The sequence below is a fragment of the Mustela nivalis genome, assembly GCF_964662115.1.
Source record: "Mustela nivalis genome assembly, chromosome: 10".
NCBI lineage: Eukaryota > Metazoa > Chordata > Mammalia > Carnivora > Mustelidae > Mustela > Mustela nivalis.
Genome location: NC_139029.1, coordinates 392,867 through 418,887, shown reverse-complemented (window position 1 = coordinate 418,887; position 26,021 = coordinate 392,867). Strand labels below are relative to the sequence as shown.

General features: G+C 49.4%; 1 protein-coding gene across 2 annotated transcripts in view; it reads left to right on the top strand.

Annotated features, from left to right (window-relative positions):
* The window catches only part of GNB1 (G protein subunit beta 1), an 88,516-nt gene that overhangs the window by 2,579 nt on the left and 59,916 nt on the right, over positions 1–26,021 (top strand). The gene's annotated exons all lie outside the window — the stretch shown is intronic.

Genomic DNA, 26,021 nt, shown 5'->3' with positions numbered 1-26,021 from the left:
ATGTCCATTGAAGGACATTAGTGATACCTTTAAAGACTTCTTTGTTTAATGTTCTGAGTTGCTTCTGCTTGGAGGGGACTTGTAGTAAGTTTCCGTCTCCGAGCAGGTCTAGACGACCGTAGGAAGGCTGCAGAACACTGTAGCAGTTGTTGTTTAAGACTGTATTTATTGTCGACAGAGACAGCACAGATCAGGGGAGAGGGAGAGGGACAAGCAGACGCCCTAACGAGTCAGGAGTCCAGCTCAGCCCAGGACGCAGGACCCGAGCCAGAGTCCGACAGCTGACTGGACCACCCAGACCCCTGTACTGTCTGGTTCTTTTTAGAGTAAAACTTAAAGGTTCTTTTCAGATTTTTTTCATGCCTAGTGACTTTGATTGCAAAGCTTGCATCACGTTGGTAGGCTAACCGTGACGGCTTGGGAAGGGGCTGATTTTATGAGGACTTAACTTATTTTTCAAAGCTCTGTTCTGTGACTTTTTCCTTTGCTAAGTGTAACCCTAAGATTTCTGTTGTCCATGGGCATGTTTGAAAACATTGTATTTCTACAGATCACTTTGAGAAAGGTCTTCAGGATATCTTTAGACTTGCCTATGCACCATCCCTTGGTTTTTTAGCTAATACATTCTTTAATGACTAACATTGATTTTATTTTAGACAATAAATGCAGTATTGGCATTTATTATAGTTTCTTCACTGGATTGTTTTTTCTCTGACCGTGTTGGTTTCGCTGGCTCATGTTGGCCTCCAAATTGGATTAAATTCTTACTGTCTACAGACCTTGGCTTTTAAAAGCATTAGTGGATTGGTAACAGATATTCTCAATGTTATTATCTGGGCTTGACCATATGGCATGCTATATTATTTTGAAACCTCTGTTATTCCAGTCTAGTAAGTGAACAAAAATATCTTAGAATCTTTTAACCCTGGGAAAAATTCTGATTTCGGATTTGCATTCATGGCTGAATGGTTAGAGAAAGTACGAAGATGGGCCAGTTAGGTGTTTGGTTTAGTGAACATCGGATGGAGAGAGAACAAGAGGCTTCTATGGACACTGAGGTCAGATGCGCATTTCACACACCGCACGGAAAGGTGGAAGGAAGGGCGGGTCTGAAGTCGGTGGGGCTGTGTGCGTGCATTGGGTACCGCAGCATCGTGTGAGTGTTCTGGTAGGAAAATGGAGCAGCACTTCTTACAGCTCGTGTTGTGCTCCAGAACTCTTATTTGGGAAATACAGGCAATCTGTAGGCATTTAAATGGGTCCATTAAACCTTTTAGTCCTTTCTTGTGGTGGTGCCTTGGATTAGGTGCCCTGGTAATCAATGGAAAGAAATTCCTGGTGGCTTCCAGTGATAAAAAAGCTTCTTTTATAGAGTAATGTTGCTTTCTTTTTCTTAAAGACTTAAGTATCCATTATTTGAGTTACTAAACCGAAGTTCTGGGGAAAGCCATTTCTACGCGTTTAAAAGACCAGAGGCACCTGGCTGATCAGTCAGTAGAGGCTGAGACTCCTGATCTCTGGGGTGTGTGTTTGAGCCTCACGTTGGGGGTAGGGATTACTTAAAAAGATAAAAACAAAAAAAGTTAAAGATCAAGTCAAGGAGCACCTGGGCGGCTCAGTCTGTTAAGGGTCTGTCTTTGACTCAGGTCATGATCCCAGGGTCCTGGGATCAAGCCCTACATAGGGCTCCCTGTTCAGACAAGGGCCTGCTTCTCCCTCTGCCTCTGGCCTGCCCGCCTGCCCTCCCTTGCATGTTCTTTCTCTCTCTCTCTTTCAAAAAATTGAATAAAATCTTAAAAATCAAGTCAAGATTATCTAGGGTAATTTTTTTTTTTAAAGACTTTATTTATTTATTGACAGCTGAGATCACATGTAGGCAGAGAGACAGGCAGAGAGAGAGGGGGAAGCAGGCTCTGCGCCGAGCAGAGGACCCTGAGATCATGACCTGAGCGGAAGGCCGAGGCTTAACCCACTGAGCCACCCAGGCGCCCTATCTAGGGTAATTTTTAAGAGATTACTCAGTTGAACCTATATATTGGCACTGATAAAAGGATATGATTTAGTAATTAGCCACTCCGAACTGAATGCATTTTACCAAGATGGAAAAAGACTTGTATATTCTTTAGCCTGTCAGGACTAGAATTATCAGGGAATTGGTTGAACATACTGGTTACTTGTGGGTAATTGTATATTTACGTATATCTGTCTCCTGACTCAGGCCTGTGGCGATTATAAAATACAGTCCTGATGAGTATTACAGGTTCTCTTGACTGCTTGTCCAGTGCTGTAGCTGAAAAAGCTTTAACGAATTCTGGACATGTTCTAATTAGACAACAGAGTGTTGTGTTAAAGCCTCTACCGTAGGTTTTCAAAAAATTGTCATAGGAACTTTAAAATAATTCATAACTTCTTGGGGGCACCTGGGTGGTTCAGTGGGTAAAAGCCTCTGCCTTCAGCTCATGTCACAATCTCAGGGTCCTGGGATCAAGTCTGAATCGGGCTCTCTGCTCAGCGGGGAGTCTGCTTCTCCACCCCCCCTCCCCGTCTTTCTGCTTACTTGTGATCTCTGTCAAATAAATAAATAAAATCTTAAAAATAAGATAAAATAATTCGTAACTTCTTGAGAGGGAGAGAAGTTCCCTCCTTTCTGAAAGGACTGCTACCGTGGGGTTAGAGCCTAGTGCTGTAATTCAACTTGCTGGGTTGGGTGTGGATTTTTACTTAACTCGGTCTGTTTTCTTACATGTAAAGCAGGTGTTCTAGAACCTCCTTTCCTAGCGGGAGTTTCAGGGTGGAGCGAGCAGACCGGTATGAAGCTCTCCAGCAGCAGTGCCTGGCCCCCAGCAAACCCTTTAGCTCTTTCCGGGGCTAGTGGCCGTGCTTTGCAGACATCCCTTTAACTGTGGTGATGTTAAATGTTATAAGAAGACAGCTTACTAAGAGGTTTTTTCCTTTCTTCCTAGCGGTTCCAGAGGAGTATTACTAATTCAGAGGTTGGAATATCCGTGTCAGAGGTCTTTGCCGAACCCTGTCCAGTTCACTGCCTCACTTTCTCCAGAGTCTTCTCACATGGTTTCCTTTTCTTGAAGGGCTTTCCTTAACCCTTTATAGGAGAATTTGGATACTATAATTCATTTTGAAAGCTGGCAAAATTATTATTATTATTATTATTTTAAGATTTTATTTATTTGAGAGAGAGCACAAATGGAGAGCAGCAGAGGGAGAGAAGCAGGCTCCCCGCTGAGCAGGGAGCCTGATGCGGGGCTCGATCCCAGGACCCTGAGATCACGACCAGAGCTGGAGGCAGACACTTAACCGACTGAACCCCCCAGGTGCCCCTGAATACATAAAAATCTTAAACAGCCCCCCAAAAAAGAAAAAGTGCTTGTTCAGGACCTTTTCTGGTAGGTGCTGAGGCTATAAACTGCCGTAGAATGGGTGTGTCCCAGGGCCTCACTGAGTATCGTTTAATAGCCTAACAGGCAGGTGCAGAGGAGAAATTCAAGGTCGGGGGGTTAGTGGGACAGCTAGAGATGATGACTGAGTCAGATGCTTCACCGACTGAGCCGCCCAGGCGCCCCGGAATAAAGTGTGTTTTAAAGTTGAGACCTGGGGGCGCCTGGGTGTGGTTCAGTGGGTTAAAGCCTCTGCCTTCGGCTCAGGTCATGATCTCAGGGTCCTGGGATCGAGTCCCGCGGTGGGCTCTCTGCTCGGCAGGAAGCCTGCTTCCTCCTCTCTGTCTGCCTGCCTCTCTACCTACTTTAAAAAAATTTAAAAAAAAATAAAATTGAGACCTGAAGGACCCTCTAGTGGAGCCTGCCTGGCATGCATGGGTGGGGGGAAGGGAAGGGAAGGGAAGCGTGTTTGAAGCTGAGGAGAGAGAGTTGATCACCAGTCGGCCTCCTTTAGCCTCTGTGTCGCCAGCACCCAGGGCAGGGCAGGGCCTGCTGTGCTAGTGGCCGGTGCTCCGTCCTCGTGTTTTGAGGGAAAGAGAGCATGGCTTGTCAGGGACGAAGGTCTAAAGGGCTGGAGGGCTCTGGGGGACTTTAAAGGGCTTTTAAAGAGGAGATTGACCTAATCTGGGCCTTGACATGGTACTTGAGCTTGGAGCACATTCAGATGAGGGAGGAAGACTGTCCAGAAAGGGCCACATGGGGTGCTGGTGTAGAGAGGCAGGAGTCTGGACCAGGGCGGTGCAGCTGGCGACTGGAAGACATGATGGCTGCATGGAAGGCGAGAAGCGAAGACCGCGGGTGTCTGTCTGTCCTGGGCGTCTGGGTGGTGGCTTGGCATTTACTGAAAGAAGGAGCAGTGGTTTAGTAGGGGGTGTGCAGTGGATTATGAGCTCGGTTTATGCACGTTGGGTTGGAGGATCTGGGACATCTCTCAAGGGTGGATCAGTCCATAGGCTTTCGGCTCCTCTCCCTGGAAAGCTCCTCTCCTGAAGGTTGGCTTACAGAGTTCGCTGCCTTCGTTCGGCTCTGGTTCGAATATCCGCTCCTCCGAGGTCATTCTCTCATCCATTAATCTCTACCATTTTACCTTGCTCTGCTTTCCTAGTCCTTGTGCTGATCTCCCCACTGGTTCTCAGCTCCACGAAGACAAGAATTTTGGTTCACTGCAGTATTACCAGCCTCCTAACAGGATGCCCAGTAAATGTCTGGATTTTGTGTATGTGAGTGTGGAGCTCTGAAGGAGTGGTCTGGATTGGAGGCAGGCTTTTAAGAGTTAACACTATTTAAACATTTTTATTTATGTATTTGTCAGAGAACACAAGGAGGAGAAGCTGCAGGCAGAGCGCGAAGCCGACTTCCTGCTGAGCAGGGAGCCAGCCCCATGTGGGACTCGATTCCAGGACCCTGGGATCATGACCTGAGCACCCAGGCGTCTCTCAGAGTTAACACTATTTAGATGGTAATTGAAGTTTTGGGAATAATAATTATTAGGAGGGGGAGGTCTTAAAGTATGATCTGCAGACTCCTGGGGTTCCCTGCGACCCTTCTGTGTGGTTCGTTGGGTCAGAGCTGCTTACACAGTCTTTAAGACGCTATTTGATGTTCACTGTATTGATACTTGCGTTGATGGTACAAAAGTGGTGGGTGAACTGCTGGTTCCATGAACAAGTCAGGGCCGTGATCTCCGAGCAGTTACAGTATTACCGAAGTCAGAGTGTTCCCCACCATGAACTGGTGTTTGGAAAAATCCAGTTTAATGTCTTTGATGAAGCATAGAAATCAACTTTATTACACTTTAACCCTGAGTACCCGTTTTTCCCCGGCTGGGAGATGGATGTCTGGTCTCCCAGTCAGGGGGGTGGGCCGAGGCGTTGGAAGTACTGCTGACAGACGAGGCTGGCCCTTCAGATGGGTTATTTACACAGCAGATACGCTCTTGAAATTGAACGAAGTGAACCAGGTATTTCAAGGAATGTAACGGACAGTATTGTTGGCAGTGATAAAATCTGAGCTTTCAAATGGAAATTAGAATTTTGGAAAACTTGATTCTGCTATCATGAGCTTGACAGCTCCCCGGTATTTAAAGACTTTTTTGTAGGTGATGATGCTTAGGAAATGTTTCTTTTTAATATTATGTAATGAAATGTGTCAACATTTGGAAGATGTGCTTAATTCAGTGAACTGATAGTTTTCCGATGGCCTGTGTGTGATGCTGCTAAGTCACAGACGGTAAAAGGTCCACTCTGAATGGAATAAATCCCATGGAATTTAATGTAGTGGTATTAAAAATTAAGTGGCACGGTTTCAGATTCCACAACAGAACTTCCCTTTAGAAAACTTAGTACTTGTCAAGTTTTGATTTAGTATGAAAGAAGACTGTGCATATTTATTTGAAAAGGTTGTTAAAGTACTTCTTCCTTTTCCAGCTGTGTATCTGTGTGAGACTGATTTTCCTCCTGTGCTTCAACCTAGCAGTATGTGGTTGCAGCAGAGTGAGTGCACCAACAGCTCGCCGCTGTTCAGTGCACGTTAACGAGGTGGGGCTAAGATGCGGAATACTGCAGCTCTTCGCCTCAGGTGATGTCTTTCTTGTTGGTTTTTTTTCTTAGATTTTACGTATTTGAGAGAGAGAGAGAGCGCGCGTGAGCAGGGGGAGGGACTGAGGGACAAGCCGACCCTGAGCTGAACGTGGACCCTGACAGCGGGGCTCACTCCCCGGACCCCAAGATGATGACCTGAGCTAAAGTTAGATGCGTAACTGGCTGAGCCACCCAGGTGTCCCATTTTTTTTAGCTATTTTTTAAAAAAGATGGTTTATTTGAGAGAGAAAGAGATTGAGAGAACAAGTGGGAGGAGGGACGGGGGGAGAAGCAGGTTCATGACCTGAGCCGAAGGCAGACACTTAACCGGCTGAACCACCGGGGTGCACTTCCAGCTGTTTTTTGTAAAAATGTCCTTTATGGTAACATGTAAATAGGCTTATTAAACATTTTATTTTATTTTATTTTATTTTTAAAGATTTTATTTATCTGACAGAGATACACAAGTTGACAGAGAGGCAGGCAGAGAGAGAGGAAGAAGCAGGCTCCCCACTGAGCAGAGAGTCCGCTGCGGGGCTCAATCCCAGAACTCCGGGATCATGACCTGAGCAGAAGGCAGAGGTTTTAACCCACTGAGCCATTCAGGCGCCCTTATTAAACTAAACATTTTAAGACGTTCTCCATTTTAATGTCAAACACACTAAATACCCATAGGTGTAACCCACAGAAGGAAAAGCCCCTGATCCTCCCTGATGATGTGTGGAGGGAGACGGAGAACACGCCATCTGAGCAGCAGAGATGTGGAGAGGTGTGCTCGGCCCAGCTGGGTCACATCTGGGGAACTGGCCCAGGATGCCTCCAGGGACCAGAGCGGTCCTCACCTGGAGACAGGCGCTCTGTCCTGATGTGTCTGTCTCCCCTTCTCCCCCTGCTGATGGAGCATTATAGGTGTAAGATTGTGCCTTTTCCTAGGGGGAATCCAGAGATCTCTCTAAAGGTTGAAAACCCCAGGGGCGCCTGGGTGGCTCACTCATTAAGCTGCTGCCTTCAGCTCAGGTCATGATCCCAGAGTCCTGGGATGGAGCCCGCAGCTGCTCCTGCTCAGTGGGGAGCCTCCCTCTCCCTCTCCCTCCCCCTCCCCTTGTTTGTGTTTCCTCTCTCACTGTTTCTCTCTCTGTCAAGTAAATAAATAAAATCTTAAAAAAAAAAAAAACCAAAACCTAAAAATTGTTAAAAAGAGGGGCGCCTGCGTGGCTCAGTGGGTTAAGCCTTTGCCTTCGGCTCAGGTCATGATCTCAGGGTCCTGGGATCGAGCCCCACATTGAGCTCCCTGCTCAGCGGGCAGCCTGCTTCCCCCTCTTTCTGCTGCCTCTCTGCCTACTTCTGTTCTCTCTCTGTCAAATAAGTAAATAAAAGCTTTAAAAAAAATTATTAAAAAGAAGAAGAAAACCCGTTGGAGTAGCTGGAGAAGAGGCCTCGGGACCGAGCCCTGAGGGTGGGTGGCTGTAAGAGCAGGTGGAAGAGGAGCTCTGAGAAGTGTGGTTAGAAGCTGGGGGGCATCGAGTATGTGCTAGAGCCTCGGAAGGCCTTGGGCAGGGTGGGGCGGCGGTGATCGGAGTAGCAGATTCGGCTGAGAGAAGTAGACCAGAGGATTTACTGCCAGGACTCCCCAGGGCCAACGATTGACAGTGTGGTGTGGGAGGCAGTGAGGAGGGAGGGCTCTGTTCTGTTCTGATTTCAGACGGAGGAGCTGGAGCACTGTCAGGTATGGGGGGGGGAACTGCGGTGCAAGAGGGGAACCGCGGTAACAGGCTTGTTGAGGGGCCCAGCAGTGCCAAGGAGCATCTGCTGTTGAGGCAGTGGGGAGAGATGGCAGCCTTGCCCGGTAAGAGGGCCGGCCGTCAGGTGGTGGAAAAGTCTGTGCTGGGAAACAGGGCGGACGGGGCCATAGTGGTTGCAAGAATTTCATTTTGTTAAGAAGATTTTATTGGGGAGCATGGACGGGGAGAGGGGCAGAGGAAGAGGGAGAAGCAGACTGCTCGCCAAGCAGGGATCCCCCCCCCCCATGGGGTTCCATCCCAGGACCCTGGGATCATGAGCAGAGCCGCAGGCAGCCGCTTCACCGGCGGAGCCCTCGCCCTGCTCGAGTTTCGTCTTGCAGCAGGAGGCCGAAGCGTTGGAGCGGCGAGCAGGAGGCGGTGAGCGGACAGCAGGCCTTGGACCGATAATCTCTGCTTGGCACAGGTGTTACATACATATAAAATAGGTTGGGGGAGGGGCTTCAGGGCTGCCCTGTAGAAATCCCTGCCCGCAGACCTTGGCTGGGCCCCTCCACCCGGCCTTCTGGGTGGTTTTGGTGACCCAGTGCCGGACTGAGAGCGTACCGCCCTGGGATTCTCGCGTCAGCTCTGAGGCAGGGACTGTCAATAGCCCCATTTCACAGATGACTAACCCGTCGGGGGGATTAAGCAGTGGGACCCAAGTTTGAACTTGAGTTGTTGGCCTCCAGAGCTCTTAATTACCACACGGTGACCCTCTAGCTTGACCTTCTCCCTTACCCTCTCCTCCCGGAAGCCTTGGGTGTCTGCGTCTGTTCCTTCCTCTGTTATAAAGCAAAGACTCTTCCCACTTGGGAATACATTTACCAACAGTTTCACCTGTAGTTTCTTTGGGGGCTCGTTTCTACCTTCAAACATGACAGACGCTTGAAGATTTATTTAAGCAGGGGCGCCTGGGTGGCTCAGTGGGTTAAGCCGCTGCCTTCGGCTCAGGTCATGATCTCGGGGTCCTGGGATGGAGCCCCGCATCGGGCTCTGCTCAGCAGGTAGCCTGCTTCCTCCTCTCTGCCTCTCTGCCTACTTGTGATCCCTCTCTGTCAAGTAAATAAATAAAAATTTAAAAAAAAGATTTATTTAAGTAATTTAAGTTTTATTTAAGTTTTTATTTAAGTAGTCTCTACACCCAGCTTGGGCTTGAACCCACAACCCCGAGACCAAGAGCCGCATGCGCACGCCCCAAGGTGACTGAGTCCTCTGTGACGTGACCTCCTGGTTCATGCGGGGCTCGTTTCAGCCTCTCCTGCCTCAGTCCTCTGTCCCGTTCTCCTTCTCTGGAGTCTCGTTGTTCCTGTTCCCCTCTTCAGTTTTCTCAAAGATTTTATTTACTTGAGAGAGAGCGCGCGCGCACAAGTAGGAGCAGCGGCAGAGGGCGAGGGAGCCCGATGTGGGACTCGATCCCAGAACCCTGGCATCGTGACCTGAGCTGTAGGCAGACGCTTCATGGACTGAGCCCCCCAGGTGCCCAAGTGACTTATTTCTATACCAGCTTTCTCATCTCGGGATTCGGGAGGATTAAGTGAGGTGGCTCGAATAGAACGCTTGCCCCTGCTTTGCTGCGGGAGCTGGAGTGCTTGCTTCCGCTTCCACTGCCTGCCTCCTTTCCGCGGGTGCTGGTCAAGCCGACTCACGCTCTGCTCCTGTCGTGGTGGCCGCGTCTTAAAGCTTTCAGGGGTTCTTCTGCTTGGTTTTGAAATCGGACAATTTGAAATTGTCATGTTTGAAGGCAGAATAGAGCCTCTAAAGAAACTAAAGATGAGGGCGCCTGGGTGGCTCTGTGGGTTAAGCCACTGCCTTTGGCTCAGGTCATGATCTCAGGGTCCTGGGATCGAGCCCCGCATCGGGCTCTCTGCTCTGCAGGGAGCCTGCTTCCTCCTCTCTCTCTCTCTCTCGGCCTGCCTCTCTGCCTACTTGTGATCTCTGTCTGTCAAATAAATAAATAAAATCTTAAAAAAAAAAAGAAAGAAAGAAACTAAAGATGAAACTTGTTACTTTCCTGGGGTGCTGTAAGATTATCACAAACTACGGGGCTGAAACAAATTTACTCTCACAGTTTTGGAGGTGGAAAATCTAAAACCAGGGTGTTGGCCAGGCAGTTCCCTCTACTTTTTTCTAGCTTCTGGGGGTTGCCCGCAGTCTGGTTTTTGCCTCTGTTTTCACTTGGCCTTCTCTCGGCGCATGTCTCTTCCTTCATAAGGTACCCCCGTTGGGTGAGGACCCACCCTGATGATACTTGCAAAGACCCTTTCTCCAAATAAAGTCATGCCTACAGGTAGACAGCAGTTTTCAGGGGATACTGTTTTGTTTTTAAAGGTTTTATTTATTTTTTTGATAGAGACCACAAGCAGGGAGAGCAGCAGAGGGAGACGGAGAAGCAGGCTCCACACAGTGCAGGGAGCCCAGTGTGGGGCCTGATGTCAGACCCTGGGATCATGACCTGAGGTGTCCCTCAGGGGATACTGGTAAGAAAGACTTGCTAGACTTACCTAGAGTTTCATCCTTAACCCCGGTCTCCTTAAGTTCCCGACTCCCTGTCTTCAGGGTCCTTCCCTTCCCTTCATGGCCAAGCTTGTGAACAGAAGACGTAGTTGCCAGTGAAAGATGCCAGTCAGAGACAACTTGAATAGAAAGGTAAATGTTTCTTTAAAAGGATTCTTGATGTCGCACAAAACTGAAGTTCAGGAATAGAGCTGGGCTTTGCAGGTCTGTGTTGGGTCAGGGCTGGAAAAACCATTTGTCCATCTTCTTTTGTTCTCCTTGTCTGCAAGCACCCCTCTGCTTCTGCTTGAGGAGAGAAAGCTCTCTGGAACACAACCCGTTTTCAGCATACTGTCTGCTGCTGTTGAACTTGGTCGGCCACCGCCACCTCTTTGAAACACTCTGCTGTCTTAGTTCCTGGCCCACCTGCTCACCTCTGATTTGTCCTTCTTGGTTTCCTACCAGGTTTCCTCTTTTGTCTGCCCTACATACCCTCAGGTGCCTGGCGTTTCTTAGTCTTGGGTCCAGGATTTTTTCCGCTCTTGGGCTCTCAGGCGATCATGGCTGTTCCCATCTGTTGTCTCTTGTAAAGGCTGTTGACTGATGGTTTTGATGACTCGAAGATTTATAACCTTCTCCACCTTTCTTTTTCTTTCTTTCTTTCTTTTTTTTTTTTTTTAAGATTTTAATTATTTATTTGTCAGAGAGAGCGAGCACAGGCAGAGGCAGAGGGAGAAGCAGGCTCCCTGCTCCCTGAGCAAGGAGCCCGATGCGGGACTCGATCCCAGGATGCTGGGATCATGACCTGAGCCGAAGGCAGGGGCTTAACCCACTGAGCCACCCAGGTGTCCCCTTCTCCAGCCTTTCTGACCTCCAGACCTGTCCTTTGGCTTGTCCCCCTCGCGTCCCTAGTCCTCTCGCCGTTGCCAGTGCTGTGCGCCTAGTCCTCCAGGTTTCAGTAGGAGCGCTTCCTCCTCAGACAGGCTTTTCCCGGTTACCCCTGTGTTTGGTCACATAGATAGGCCACAGTTACCATTTCATAGCGTTCACCGTATGTGATAGGGACAGTAATCAGCCCTGGCCTCGCTTTCTCCCCAGCCAGCCCGGGCTGAAAGCAGAGCGCGCACCAGTTGAGCTGTGTGTGCGGGCAGGGTTAGTTCTTGAACCTGTGAGTCAAGACTCCCGGAAGTGTCCATCAGTCCATGTGTAAGCCCACCACTTGGGGGGTTTTAGAGAAGTGCCCCAAATGAATCTGCTACACAGGCTTGGGGACAGTGGCCTGGACATGAACTTCTAGGCAGTTCTCCTGGGAATGGGTAAGAGAGTTCTTGACAAAGCCTTAGGTCCGCTTCCAGTGGGATTTGGGTTTGGGGTGGCTGCTGTAGACCCAGAGACAGGCCGGAGAAGTCTCCTGGGCACTGATGGGCTCAGCAGGGAGTCTTGGTGCCTTACCTTGACTGGGAAGGCATTTAAAATGTGCTTTTTGGATTGGAAAGTGACCATGATGCTCTCTGTACCTTTTCTTAAAATGTGGGAACTGACCGCCACACATTTCCTGTGACTGGAACCGCGACGTACCCAGGAGGGCACTGAGCCGCTGACCAGCGGGCTGTGCTTTGAGGAAGTTCTGCGGCTGTGAAAGAAGAGCTTTAAAGTAGCAGCTCTTCTGTCCAAACACTCGCTCCCAGATTCAGATAATGCTACCTTAAAAACATAGCAATACAATTAAAAGCCTCTAATATTGTTGAGATTAATGTAAGTTGGTGGGTAAATCATTATTTTTTTTAACCTCAGAGGAGCCTCGTAGACTTGATTCCTAGGCTTGATTCGAAGAACTTAACATGCAGGTAATTTATATATAAATACTCCTTTTGGTTTTAAATGGTTCGGTGTTTTAAAGATTTTATTTATTGGGCACCTGGGTGGCTCAGTGGGTTGAGGCCTCTGCCTTCCACTGGGGTAGTGGTCTCAGGGTCCTGGGATCGAGCCCCGCATCGGGCTCTCTGCTCAGCAGGGAGCCTGCTTCCTCCTCTCTCTCTGCCTGCCTCTCTGCCTACTTGTGATCTCTCTCTGTCAAATAAATAAATAAAAATCTTAAAAAAAAAAAAGATTTTATTTATTTATTTGACGGGGAGAGACAAGCAGAGGAAGAGGGGGAAGCAGGCTTTTTGCTGAGCAGAGAGCCCAATGTGGGGCTTGATCCCAGGACTCTAGGATCATGACCTGAGCTGAAGGCAGACGCTTAAGGGACTGAGCCACCCAGGGCCCTCTATGTTATTTTCTTAAATGACCATGTATGTGTTGGTATACAGCAGTGAGCACTCCGGACAGAAGAAAGACTGCCCCACTCCTGGAGGTGTGCATTTCTCCCATCTCCAGTAGAAGCTTTTTTTTTTTTTTTTTAAAGATTTTATTGATTTATTTGACACAGAGGAAGACCGGGAGACAGGGAACACAAATGGGGAGTGGGAAAGGAAAAGAGGCAGGCTCCCCGCTGAGCAGAGGGTCTCTAGTCTCTGCATAAGGGGGATAAGAATTTGGGAAATTCAGTCCATTTAGAACTTCTGTTTAGCATCTCTTACATATCTATGGTTAGGAGCCTATGTCGCATAGATCTTGAAGTGTTTGTCAAATATTTTAAATTCATGTTTAAAGATTTTATTTTATATTTTGAAGAGAGCATGTGTGCACATGGCAGGGAGAGAGGCAGAGTGGGAGGGAGAGGGAAGATTCTCAGGCAGATGCTGTGGGGAGCGTGGAGCCTGACTCGGCTTGATCCTGACGCCCTGAGATCATGAGCCAAAATCAGGAGTCCAGTGCTTAACCGACTGAGCCCCCTGGGCACCCATGTGACACGTGTGTGTTTTAGAGAATAGTCTATATTGTATGAAGAACTGAAGTTTCGCTAGTTAAATTTGCTTTTTTTTTTTTTTTTTTAAAGACTTTATCATTTATCTGAAAGAGACGAGAACACTTCTCTGAGTGTCCTGGAGCAGGATGGGGGCGGGGCTGGCGGGAGGCGGAAGAGTGCCTCCGGCCGACTCCAGAGCGCGGGCCAGAGCGCGGGCCGGACACCGGGCTTGATCTCACAACTCTGAGGTCATGACCTAAGCCAAAATCAAGAGCCAGTTGCTTAACCAACTGAGCTACCCAGGTGCCCTAGTTAAATATACTTCTAAATATTTTACCGTTTTTTTAAAAAATACATGGTTCATAAACTTGCTGGATTTAAAGCATCTTAGATTGTGGCTTTGGCTAGTTTTAACCATTTTTGTCTTCTGGGGTCTTTGGAATTCAGTCTGTAGCTGGGGTTTCAGGATCTGTTGGGGGCCAGGCACTGTGCTGCGTGCAAGGGCCCTGGAAGTACTTAACGTTCTTTGCATTGGTCTCTTTTTTTTTTTTCAAGATTTTATTTATTTATTTGAGAGAGACAGTGAGAGAGATGAGCGAGAAGGTCAGAGAGAGAAGCAGACTCCCCGTGGAGCTGGGAGCCCGATGCAGGACTTGATCCCGGGACTCCGGGACCATGATCTGAGCCGAAGGCAGTCGTCCACCAACTGAGCCACCCAGGCGTCCCCTTTGCATCTGTCTTGTTTCTTTTGTGGTAACAGAAGAGTGACATCCTTGTGCTGACTTTCACAGGATGAAGGTAGAGGCTACCACCAATGTCTGTTTCACTAATTGAGGGAAAGAACGTTATGTGTCAGCTCAGATCAGAAGTTAATGGAAAGAGACACCACAAAGAATGCCCTCCAGAACAATGAATCCTTCCTTTGGTGTGGAAGCACCAGTTCCCCTAGAGGTGCAGACAGTATTCTGCTCTTGCTTTTTCTGGAGGGAGGAAGGGCAGTGGGAGAGGGAGAGAGAAAATCTAAAGCAGGCTCCAGGCTCAGTGTGGAGCCCAACGCAGGGCTCAGTCTCCCAACCCTGAGATCATGACCTGAGCCAAAATCAGGAGTCAGGCGCTTAACTTCCTGCGCCACCCAGGTGCCCCTCTGCTCTTGGTCTTTGTCTGGAGGCATTTGTAGTTGTCACAGCTCGGGGTCTGCTGTGGGATTGCTACTCCACGGCAAAGGGTTGGCCAGCCCCAGATGTCAGCAGTGCCCATGTTGGGAACTCGGATTTAAACTAACATGCAGTGAAGAAAAATTCATCATGGCCTCCTGTCCGTATCTGTTACTGCACAACACCAAGTGACTGCCCTCAGATGTGCTGGAGGAGAAGAGTAGTGACAAGTACAGCTTTGTGTTCGGGCAGAGCTCAGCGAGTGAGCTCACCTGTGCTCTGCATGGCGTTGGCCGTGCTCACTTGTGCACCGGCAGATTGGCAGGTGGGCTGGGGTCATGCTTCCTGGGTGGCCTAACCTGCACGGACTTGCAGCCAGGGCTTCTCTGTCCTCCACATGACGTCTCCGGCAGGCCCATCAGCCGTCTGGTGGTGGCTGAGATCCGAGAGGGCAGGGACAGAAGTTGCTTTGCTTCTTGAAGCTACGCTCAGAAATCACAGAGCCTTGCCCTAGCTACGTTCTGTCGGTCGAAGCCGAGTTAGAAGGCCTGGCCCAGACTGTGAGCGCGGGGAATTAGACACTGGGTCTTGGTGGGAGGAGCTGCAAAGAACTTGTGCTCACTTCTGAAAACCCATCATGGACCTTTCTGCAGCTTGGCTTCCAGAGTCTGAAAACCCACCACAGACCTTAACATAGCACGGCAGCCAGAATCGCCGGCTTTACGATGTCCGGCTAATAAGGTTTCTGTGGAATGAATTCCAAAAATGAAATCCTCATAAAAACAACTTATTTCAGTTTTTTTTTTTTTTTTAAGATTTTATTTCTTTACTTGTCAGAAAGAGTAAGAGAGCACGAGCAGGGGGAGTAGTAGGCAGAAGGAGAAGCAGACTCCCTGCTTTGCAGGGAGCCTAATACAGGACTCAACCCAGGACCCTGGGATCATGACCTGAGCCAAAAGCAGATGCTTAACCGACTGAGCCACTGCGGTTTCCCAGTTTATTTCAGTTTATTATCAAACACTTGGCAAATGCTGTCTGAGTGATACACGGTGCTTGTCAGTAACACTAGGAAATAGCTTCTAATTTTATCCTCCCCGGGGAGACAGCAGATTTCTATGTTAGGGTGAGTGCTGCAGGGTACCTTGTGGAGGAGGGGGCCTTGGTTGAGGGCAGCTGGGGAAGACCTTTGTGCGTTGATGAGAGGGGCCAGGCAGGTGTGGGAAGAGAGCAGTGATCACACAGGCCTTGAGATGGGGAGAACCACACGGCCAGAGCTTCGAGGGAAGACGTCCTCAGTCACCAGTTTGCCCAGGCCAGGGTCCGTGTACGCCTGGTGAGCTGTGGTTCTGTCTGGTCAGTGCTTTTGATTTTCAGAAGTGCCCTGGTGTGGACAGTGCATATTGTGGCTACCACACACTGGAAAAAAGGTTGGATTTTTTCTTGGTGCATCGGAAAGCCATTGAGTTTAAGCAGGAAGTGACAAGATGGGAGACTTTTAGATTGTTGGGCTTGCTGAGTGAAGAACGGGTTGTTGGGGGGAGGATAGAGGCAGAGATCATGCTGGTGAGAAATGATGCGGCAAACGTGGGCGGGCTGAGGACAGGAAAGCCACGGGTGGATTCCAGTGTGCTCCGGCGCTTGAGCCAACCAGAGTGCTGGTGCTCATGGACCGGGCATAGGGGACCAGGGAGGGGAGAGCATCTAGGATGGCCCCAGAGTGTTTGCTTTGCAGACTTAGGGGATGCTGGTGTGCGGCGCTGAGATGAGGCCTCGTGAGTGGGGCGGGTTTGTTGGCTGTCCGTGAGAACCGCGAGCTGTGCTGGGAGCATTCCAAGTTCCAAGTGGCCAGAGACAAGCAGGTCTCCGTGTTGGCTCATCTGTGCGTGGTCGGCCTGGAGTCCGTCCGGAAGTAAGCGTTAGGGTTCACGTTCTTGTGCGGGCTGCTGTCACCTGTGCGTAGGAGTGGTGAGAGGCGCAGGAATGCCAGGCGCCAGAGGTCTGAACGAGGAGGCATGGACAGGGGCGGCCCTTCAGTAGGAGGGCGGGTGGAAAGCCACTGCTCAGTGCTGTTGGAGAGTCTGGTGCACAGGGGTGAAGAAGGGTCTCTTCGACTTAAGGACTGTGGGCACTAGGGGTGGGCCCGTGAGGAGGCAAGTAAAGCCAGATCAGAGTGAGCTGGAGCTCGGGAGGTGAGGAAGGGGGGGCCAACTGTGTCGATGGGGCGACAAGAAGCTTTGTATGGAGGGGCAGGGAGAGAGTTGCGGTGTCAGAAGGTCATGTGGGCGGCATAGACCGTTGTATTTTTAAGGAGGGAGACTCTAAGCCATGTGTTTATTTAGGTGCACGTGAACCCCTCAGGATCTTGGAAGATGCAGATCCTGATTCAGTTGGTCGGGTGCGGCCGAGCCGGCCTTCTAACAGGCTCTGGGGGGCCTCTTGTGTCGCTGGTCCCTGGACTGCACGTTGAGAAGCAAATGCAGATAGAAATAACTGGTAAGGGAAATCAGCGTCGTGGAGACAGGTGGTAACCGCAGGTTAACCCCCCGAAGCCAGGGGGTTCTCCTCTGTCTCTGCAGCCCCAGCCCTGTCTCGTGCTCTGTCCCAGCTTTCTGGGTGGCCTTTTATTCCGCGGGCCTCACGCCTTCCATGTGTGTCCTAATCAGTTCGCCGTTCTGTCCACTTGAGCAGGCTAGTCCTGACTTGGGACATGTGCTAGACTTCTTATTATTAACTGTTGTGAGCTTGAACAGCAGTTTTAGTGTAAAATTTAATTTCTTTTATATCTGAGCAATGGGTTGAACCAGTTACCTTTTTTTTTAGATTTTTCTTTTTAAAGATTTTATTTATTTATTTGACAGAGATCACAAGTAGGCAGAGAGGCAGGCAGAGAGAGAGGGGGAAGCAGGCTCCCCGCTGAGCAGAGAGCCCGATGCGGGGCTTGGTCCCAGGACCCTGAGATCATGACCTGAGCCAAAGGCAGAGGCTAAACCCTCCAAGCCACCCAGGCGCCCCAAAGTTACGTTTTACCTATCACTGCAGAAGCTCTCCTGTGTGGAAGTCTGCTGATAGTGCCTGCTTAAGCTCAGGATTTGAAGATGGCTTTGAGGGGTGCCTGGCTGGCTCAGTTGGTAGAGCATGCATCCCGTGGTCTCTGGGTCATGAGTTCAAGCCCCATGTTGGACGTGGAGCCTACCTAAAAAAAAAAAAAAAGATGGCTTTGATTGGGAGAGGGTGGGATTGGCTTTCTTTTCTTTTCTTTTTTATATTTATTTGAGAGAGCGCTGGAGAAGGGAAGGTCGGGGGGGAAGCAGGTCGTGGCCTGGGCTGGAGGCGGCTCTTCAACCAACCCAGCCACCCAGGCATCTTGGGATTGGGTTTCAAAGAAAAGATTGCCTTTGTTTTTTAATTTCAGGCTCCAGACAAAGCAGCAGGACGCGTGCACGCAGGCGAATGTAGACACTCCCTGATAGACTGAGGAGAGGTAACTCTGAAGTTTGGCACATACTGACCTGTTACAAAATCAGGGACATTCTTGGGGAAGAAGATTTGGGGATGTTGGGTCATCTGAAGAAGAGGCAGAAAGGCGGACCCGGCATGATGAGAAGCTGTAATGGGACGAGCAGGTTCCGCTCCTTGCCACCCCCTCGTCTTTCCTGCCTTCTCTTCCTCTGAGTGACACGGCTGAGGTTCAGCAGGGGCGACACAGGGACGATAAGCTCCGGCTCCAGGCACACCTGTGCTGCTGCCCCTGCCCCTTCCATTGGCCTTAACCCACCTCAGAGAGCCCCAGGAGGGTAGAGACGCCTCTTGGGCCCTGGCCCAGCGAATGCGTGTAGTTAAGTTGTTCGTCCCGAGTGTTTAGACAGAATAAACTTTATGAGTGCTTTATAGTGAAGTTCTGTTTTTAGTGTTATTACAAAGTCAGTGACTTGGGTCGTGCGTCTTAAATAATGAATAGAAAAGACAAGGGGTCAAAGAAAAGGCAGCGGTTAACGACGAGCTGTGAGTCTTTATGTTTGTAAGTGTGGTTTTTTGTAAAGAACTTACTCTTTTATAAAATCAACTTTAGGGGCGTCTGGGTGGCTCAGTGTGTTAAGCCTCTGATTTCGGCTCAGGTCACAGTCTCAGTGTCCTGGGATCGAGCCCCTACATCGGGCTCTCTGCTTGGCAGGGAGCCTGCTTCCGCCTCTCTCTCTGCCTACTTGTGATTTCTCTCTCTCTCTGTCAAATAAATAATAAATAAAATCTTGAAAAAAAAAAAATAAAATCAACTTTAAAAATAACTTTTTAGGGGCGCCTGGGTGGCTCAGTGGGTTAAAGCCTCTGCCTTTTTGGCTTTATCCCAGGGTCCTGGGATCGAGCCCCCACATCGGGCTCTCTGCTCAGCGGGGAGCCTGCTTCCCCCCCACCTCTCCCTGCCTATCTGCCTACTTGTGATCTCTGTCTCTGTCAAATAAATAAATAAAATCTTAAAAAAAAAAAAAAAAAGCTTTTTATATTCTTAGGTAAGTAGACCGCTGCCATTTTTTATGTTTCTTAGGCCTGAATCTTTTCTTTCTTTTTTTTTTTTTTTAAAGATTATTTATTTATTTGAGAGAGAGAGAACATGAGAGGGGAGAAGGTCAGAGGGAGAAGCAGACTCCCCACGGAGCTGGGAGCCTGATGTGGGACTCGATCCCGGGACTCCGGGATCATGACCTGAGCCGAAGGCAGTCGCTTAACCAACTGAGCCACCCAGGCGCCCCTTAGATGTGTTCTTGAAGAGAGAAAGGAACGTGCAGAGATGTGACTGCAGTTTTCCTGCATACATATGCTGGCGTAATTTAGAGATGGCTCTTAATTGTGGGGGATAAATATGTTTTTAAAGATTGTATTTATTTGAGAGAGAGTATGAATGGGGGGGGAGCAGAGGGCGAGGGACAAGCAGACTCCCTGCTGGGCAGGGAGCCCCACACGGGCTCGATCCCAGGACCCCAGGATCATGACCAGAGCCGAGGGCAGACTCTTAACAGACTGAGCCACAGAGGCGCCCCGGGGGAATAAATACTCGAGGAGTCCGTTCTGTAAAAGGTGAGTGGGCAGGTGTCCTATTTGATACACATTTTAAAAGTGCTATGAAACACAGGTAGGTGGGACAGAGTAGTGTAGATAATGATCTGTAACCTTGCGGGAGTTTTTACTTCACCCTCAGGGTGGCATCTGAAATCAGTTGGGAATGGTCGGGTTAGGAGTGGTGTCTGCTGGACAAAGCAAAGTTGAAGACTCTGTGTTCCACAGCATATACAGATTCTGTGGATTAAAGATTTGATTTTTTTTTTTTTTAGATTTTATTTGACCGCACACACGCGTTGAGGGAGGAGCAGAGGGAGGGGGAGAAACATTCCTGGCTGAGCAGGGAGCCCTGGGCTTTTATCCCAGCGCCCTGGGGTCATGACTGGAGCCAAAGGCAAACGTTTAACCGACTGAGCCACCCTGGATTAAAGATTTAAATGTAAACATTTTTAAAAATGAAAGTGTTAGACAAATATTGGGGGTGTATTTTACATCCTTTGCAGTTGGGTGTGTTGGGCAAGGGTTTCTTCATGTGACACTAAGGCTGTAAGCCATAAAAAGATCATTTGCTGAAGTACTCAGAACATTGTGTCCGTAGCAAAAGACACCTGATAGAGGACCTTTGGACTGTAGCTCAAAGGCAAGCAAATTGGAGGAAATGTTAGAAGTACATATAATGGGGCGTCTGGGTGCTCCGTCGTTAGGCGTCTGTCTTGGGTGCAGGTCATGATCCCAGGGGTCCTGGGATCGAGCCCCGCATCAGACTCCCTGCTCGGTGGGGAGCCTGCTTCTCTCTCTCCCACTCCCTGTTTGTGTTCCCTCTCTCACTGTGTCTCTCTCTGTCAGATAAATAAAATCTTAAAAAAAAGAAAAGAAATACATACGATAAAGGGTTGATATCCTCAGTATTAGAAGAGGCATTTCCAAGGTAGATAATTCTAGCAATTTTAGTTTTAGGACTTTACCCAAAGGGGGAGAAAACCCAGAGTACTTATTTTGCTTATTTTTAATTTTAAAAACAGTTGTTAGAAACCCTTACCTTGAATTTTTGAAGTAAAAGTGAACAGTGGTCGTGGTGACTAGAACATGAGCTTTGCGAGGGCAGAGATCTCCCGTATGGGGCAGCGCCTCTGCTGTCCTGTAACTCAGTGCGCCTGGTGGATGTGTTTGTGGCTGAGGCCGAGCACCTGGCGGAAGGGCTGGCTGCGCACCCAGCATGTGCGGCTCACAAAGGGCTTCAGGGGACGCCTTGTTAGGGTCCTGAGGACATGACCACAGTGCAGTAGATGGGGGGCGGGCAGAATTTTCCGAATATGCGGGGTATCATTTGATTCATTTACGGAAAATGATGACCCATGTATCAAGGTCTGGAAGAAATACAGGCTCCTGTTCACCCCGTGGGTGGATAGGGGCAAGGAACATGTAGTAAGATGCTGGTTTCTCTGTATTTTTTGTGGAAAATTTACCAAGATCTTGGTAAATTTGGGAAAAGACATTTCATTTTGGAGGAAAGGCAGACGGATATGATTCCTGTTTGAACATATTAGAAGCTCTCTCAAAGAGAAATAAGTGTATTATAGAAATCTCATAGTTTGAGTTTGTCCTTATTTTTTTATTGAGGTATAGTTAACTAAGTTTGCCTTTGAGGTAAAAGGTTTTTATTTGTGCTGTAGTCTGTTCTTTCATCGCGTCTTATGCTCATGGTGTGTTTTTTCCCTGCATCTTTTCATTGTTTTGTAAAAGAATTAATGCAGAGGTTCTGTTAAAATTGACAAAGAACAGCTGCAGTCTGCTGGGTTTTGCTTTTGGTGTTTTGAAGATTTTAATTTTTAATTTTATTTATCTTTTAAAGAGAGGGAGAGAGCATCTCAGGCAGGCTGTATTTGTGGGAGAGATTGGCCTCTAGTTCTTCTGTTTTTTAATGTCACTGTCAGAATTTAACACAGAGTTATATTAGCCTTATGAAATGAGCTTTTTTTAATTCTTGAGAAGATTTTACATAAGATTGATATTATTTCAAACTTAATTATGTGGTGGAATTCACCAGGAAAGCCCTATGTGCCTGGAGGTTTTTTTTTGTGGGAGTGTTTTAAATTCTGTGTTTAATTTTTTTTTTTTAAAGATTTTATTTATTTATTCGACAGAGAGAGATCACAAGTAGGCAGAGAGAGAGGAGGAAGCAGGCTCCCCGCCAAGCAGAGAGCCCGATGCGGGACTCGATCCCAGGACCCTGAGATCATGACCTGAGCCGAAAGCAGCGGCTTAACCCACTGAGCCACCCAGGCGCCCTGTGTTTAATTTTTAAAATAGAAATTGATTATTGAAATTCTGTATTTCTTCTCTTATCTTTAGTTTAAGTTGTGGGTTTTTAAAAAAATTTTACTTATTTTTTCACGAGAGACAGAGAGAGACAGAGCCAGAGGGAGAAGCAGACTTGCTGTGGGGCAGGGAGCCCAATGTAGGACTCGATCTCAGGACTCGGATCACTGACCTGAGCCAAGGGCAGACGGTTAGCCGACTTAACTGTCCAGGTGTCCAGTTGTGGGGTTTGGTTTTGTTTTTGTTTTTTAAGATTGATTTATTTGAGAGAGAGCGTGCGCACAAGCGTGGGGAGGGGCCAGGAGAGAGGAAGGCAGGCAGACTCGTGCTGAGTGCACAGCCCCGACGTGGGGCTCCATCCCGTGGCCCTGAGATCGTGACCCAAGCGGAAATCAAGAGTCACGTGCCCCTGCTGGCTTTTAGTAACAGCTCCAGTGACGTCAGATGGTGACACTGTGCAGTCAGCCTGTACAAGGCAATCGGGCAAAACCAGTGACCGAGCAGAATTTAGTCAGTGAAGCCCGTTGTCGCCGATGCAGGTCGTGTGACGGGGAGAGGCGTCCGCGCCTGTCATGGAACTGAGGTGAAGATTCCGGCAGCAGAAGACACGGGGACACACAGCTAACATGGGACATCTTGGTTCACGTATAGTCCGAGAGGTAGAACTCCACCGAAAGTATGAGTTTGGGGGGGGATCTTTCGTATATTGGATTTTCAAGATTGGCAAGACGATATAATTTGACGTAAAGAACGAAAATCGGAGCGCAGGAGGGCTCTGTGTGTCTGGAGTGGGAGTGTAGTCTTCAGGCCGCAGAAGCCACTGCGGCGCCGGAGGGCTGGGGACAGACGTGGCTGGTGGGAGACCCATCCTTGAGGGTGCTGGGGACGCCCGATACCGGCTCTAAGGCTCAGATTCACAGCACGTCCCTACTGTGGCCTGTGACGCTCTCCCGACGGCCACCGTGGCCGAGTACTGACTCCCTGCCCTGTGCCCTCTGTGTCGCAGCCAGGCGAGCCACAGCCTGCCGTCCTTTCTGTAAGGCCCACGAACTAAGAATGGTTTCTGTGTTTTATTATTTTTTTAAAGATTTCATTCCTTTATTTGACAGAGAGGGACGCAGTGAGAGGGAACACAAGCAGGCAGGGTGTGGGAGGGAGAAGCCGGCTTCCGCTGGCTGAGCAGGGACGGATCCTGGGACCCCGGGATGAGGACCCGAGCCGAAGGCAGACGCTCAACCGCTAAGCCCCCCAGGCGCCCCTGGTTTTATGCTTTAAATGGTTAAGCAAATCAAAGGGAGAATACTTTGTGACATGGGAAAGTTCTGGGAAGTTCCAGCCTGTGTCTGTAGATTGTCGTATCAGCACAGGCGCTGTCACTCACGTGTTGTCTGTGGCGGCTTTCGTGACCGCGGAACCCACAGCGGCCTTGCCTGGTTGCCTCCCAGCCTCAGACGTTCGCCGTCTGGCCCTCCGCGAAAAAAGCGCCTGCTCTGAGCTCCTGACCAGCGAGGCATCTTTCCACCTTCTGTCTGCAGAGAAGCAGGTCCGAGGGTTCAGCAGCTGACCTCACTCAGGTCACAGAGTTGGAACCCAGACCTGCCTTCGGATCCCAAACGCTTTGTGTGCCCTGCTGGGCGGCTCGGCCCCCACAGAGACACTGCTGCACCTTGTTTGCCTTCCAGAATCTTCTGTTGCCAGTTATATGCTCTCGTATGCCCAGTCAGTGGAGTACTTTATATACGGGCAACAGAGATAGGTTTTCTCAATTTTCCCAGTTTAAATTTCGTTTGGAAGCTTACTGTGATGTTTGAAGTTTGCATGTTTCTGTGCAGGAAGTACCTCCTCGAAGGCTGATTCCTTGAGGGCAGTTGAATGAGGGGATCTGAGCTAACCGTGAGGGTAGGAGTGAGGTCTTGGGGAGTTTTTTTCTTTCTTTCTCTTTTTTTTTTGGTTGTTTCCAGGACAGCATCTGGATGGCAGTGGGACTTAATCACTGTGGGTTTAGCTGTCTATTTATTTTTAAAGATTTTATTTATTTATTTGACAAATGCCGGGGGAGTGGGAGAGGGGGAAGTAGGCTTCCTGCTGAGCAGGGAGCCCAACGCAGGGCTTGATCCTAGGACCCTGGGATCGAGACTTGAGCTAAGGACAGATGCTTAACGACCAAGCCACCCAGGCCCCCCGAGAAAGGCATTCATCTCTCTAAGGAGGCACTTGGTCAATCAAGGTGGTTGAGTCTGTAAAAGGGTCTGTAGTGTGTTTGTTCCCGGTGGCAGCGTCCTTCCGGTCTCCCTCCCAGTGCACTGCGTCCCCTGCTGGTGTGCTTTCCCTGGGGGCTGGGGTCCTAACAGGTTACCTTGAATAGTCCTTACGCAGTTGACGACGAGTTCATGCATTTGTCACTTACGCTCTTTGTCACTTCTGTGTCTAAGCCAGCCCCTCCCCCCAGCCTGCCCACTTGAGCTGCTCTGACTCTAACGATTGGTCGGGAAAACGTCCACCCATTCATGGACTGCTGGCAGGCTGTGGAGACGAGCAGTGCCTGAATTTTCAGAGGGACATTCAGAGGGATACCAGTAACTTGGGTGTTACTGCTGTCTCCTGGGTAGAAGCCAGGGGAGCTGCCCGAGCCCCTGCAGTGCTCAGGACTGCCCAGTGTGAGCAGTGCCTTGGGGTGACCTGTGTGTCCTGCCCATGGCCTAGCACCGTGCTGTTGGAGGGTGGAGCGTGCGTCTCTTGGTCTCGGGGTCACGGCTGTGGGCTGTGTAGGTTCCCCCTTCCGTGTGTGGGGGCAGTTCGTGCGGCCTTGGCGCTCTGCAGTTTGAACTGCGCTGCCTTCCCTGCCCGCGACATTTCTGCAGGCCTCCGAGGGCCGATTCCTTGCACTCCACTGGGCTCTCGTTGGTTTCTTTATGTTGGGCTCGTTAGTTCTACTTTTATAAAAATGAAGTACGTTGCACCATTGCGTAGTAAACTTAGGAAGCGAGGAGCGTGGCCCCCACACGGTGAGGAGGAGTTCGTGGGCGGCCACACCCCACTCGGACTGTTGTTGGTCTCTGATTGCCGGCGTCGGAGCTCGCTGCTCTTACCCAAAGAGCCAGCCCCCCGGCTGAGCTCTTCCGTCCTGCTGGACGGGGTGGCTCTGGGGCTGGTGCCGGCACCAGGGGAGGAGAGCTTGTCCCCAGTAGTCCCTGAGTAGCAGACCGGGTAGCAGAGCATTGCTCCTCATTTTCCAGTCTTGCTGAATGTGATGGGCAGGTTGCTGTCCTAATGCACGCGCCACTTTTATTTTAAAACATGAATTTAGGGACGCCTGGGTGGCTCAGTCGTTAAGCGTCTGCCTTCAGTTCAGGTCATGATCCCAGGGTCCTGGGGTCGAGCCCTGCGTTGGGTTTCCTGCTCAGTGGGGAGCCTGCTTCTCCCTGTGCCCCTCCCCGAGTTGTGCTCTCTCTTCTGTCTCTTTCTGTCAAATAAATAAAATCTTTTAAAATGTGAACTTGTTAAGATTTTATTTATTTATTTGACAGAGAGAGAGAGAGACAGTGAGATAGGGAGCAGGAGCAGAGGGAGTGGGTGAGGGAGTAGTCTTCCTGCTGAGCGGGGAACCCGATGCGGGGCTCGATCCCAGAACCCTGGGATCATGACCTGAGCTGAAAGCAGAGGCTTAACGACTGAGTCACCCAGGCTCCCCAGGTGTGTATTTTTTGAGAACCTAGATGTATTTTTTTTTTTTTAAGACTCCATTTGTTTATCTGACGGAGATAACAAGTGGGCAGAGAGGCAGGCAGAGAGAGAGGAGGAAGCAGGCCCCCGGCTGAGCAGAGAGCCCGATGCGGGGCTCCATCCCAGGACCCTGGGACCATGACCTGAGCCAAAGGCAGAGGCTTTAACCCACTGAGCCAAACAGGCGCCCGTAGAACCTGGATGTATTTTTATAAGACCATAGTTCACTCACCAAAATTTGTCAGTTAGCACTGATACTAAGCTGTTTTCTATTTTATGTTTTGTCGTTGTCCCTATAATGTCTTTTACGGCTGTCCCTCCTGGTCCAGGGCCAGTCAGTCCAGAACACATGTATTTGAGACCATGTCTATTCGTCTTTGATCTGGAACAGCCTTTCTTTCTTTGTCTTTGTTGCCCTTGACTTTTTAAAGAGGACAGGCTGCTTTTGACCTAACTTTGGGTCTGTCCGGGCTTCCTAAATTTTAGATTTAGGCTTCGCATTTGGGGCAGAATACCATGGAAGTGTTGTGTCCCGGCTTGTCTGTGTTAGTTCTCCCAGTGCCCGGCACTGCTTGGAGGGTCCAGTCTGAGGCCCTCAAGGCTTGGGCCACGTC